Source organism: Phoenix dactylifera, unplaced genomic scaffold, assembly GCF_009389715.1.
Source record: "Phoenix dactylifera cultivar Barhee BC4 unplaced genomic scaffold, palm_55x_up_171113_PBpolish2nd_filt_p 001363F, whole genome shotgun sequence".
NCBI lineage: Eukaryota > Viridiplantae > Streptophyta > Magnoliopsida > Arecales > Arecaceae > Phoenix > Phoenix dactylifera.
The window spans coordinates 13,964-14,876 of NW_024068687.1; the positions used below are offsets into that span (position 1 = coordinate 13,964).

General features: G+C 38.4%; 1 pseudogene; it reads right to left on the minus strand.

Annotated features, from left to right (window-relative positions):
- Positions 1 to 511: 511 nt before the first annotated feature.
- On the minus strand, positions 512 to 609 carry LOC120108495 (annotated as a pseudogene).
- Between the last annotated feature and the right edge of the window lie 304 nt (positions 610 to 913).

Sequence of the window (913 nt, forward strand, 5' to 3'; positions counted from 1 at the left end):
GAATAGGGACAACACTGGACGCCTGAATCGACAAACATTTGACAATTCCTTAGATCATAATATTGAAAATTTTACGCAAAATCTCAGACCTGGTGAGATGGCTGATGATGTAGGAAGTCACCATGGTGATGAAGGTAGACCCCCAGTTATGACACTTCGACAATACTTACATCCCACTAGGACTAGTCAACCTTCATGCATGATTATTCCTGAAAATGTAGGACACTTTGAAATCAAACCAGGAGTAATTCAATTGCTGCCAAAGTATCATGGAATGGAATCCGAGAACCCTTATCTTCACCTTAAGGATTTTGAGAAAATTAGCATCACATTTAGAGTGCCAAATGTATCGGAAGATGTCCTTAAATTAACCTCGTTTCCTTTTTCCTTGAAGGATAAAGCCAAAACATGGCTGAACTCCTTGAGACCAAGATCGTTAGGAACATGGCATGATATGCAAAGAGAATTCTTAAAAAAGTTCTTTCCCGCACAAAGGACTAATTTTTTGAAAAGGCACATTAGTAATTTCCAACAAAAAGACCATGAAACATTTTATGAATGCTGGGAGAGATTTAAAGATTTGCTACTCTCTTGTCCTCATCATGGGTTTGAAACATGGAGAACCATTAGTTTCTTTTACGAGGGATTGTCTCCACAATTAAAACAATTTATAGAGACTATGTGCAATGGTCTATTTTTGGAAAAGCAACCCGATGAGGCATGGGACTATTTAGACTCTCTCGCAGAGACTGCACAATTATGGGATACAGGGGATAGAGTGAATAAACCTTTGCCTAAGCCTACTAACATTGGACATGGGGGCCTATATAACCTTAGTACTCAAGATGATATTCAAGCTAAAATGGCAACCCTTACTAGGAAGGTAGAGGAAATTGAACTTAGAAGGATTGAA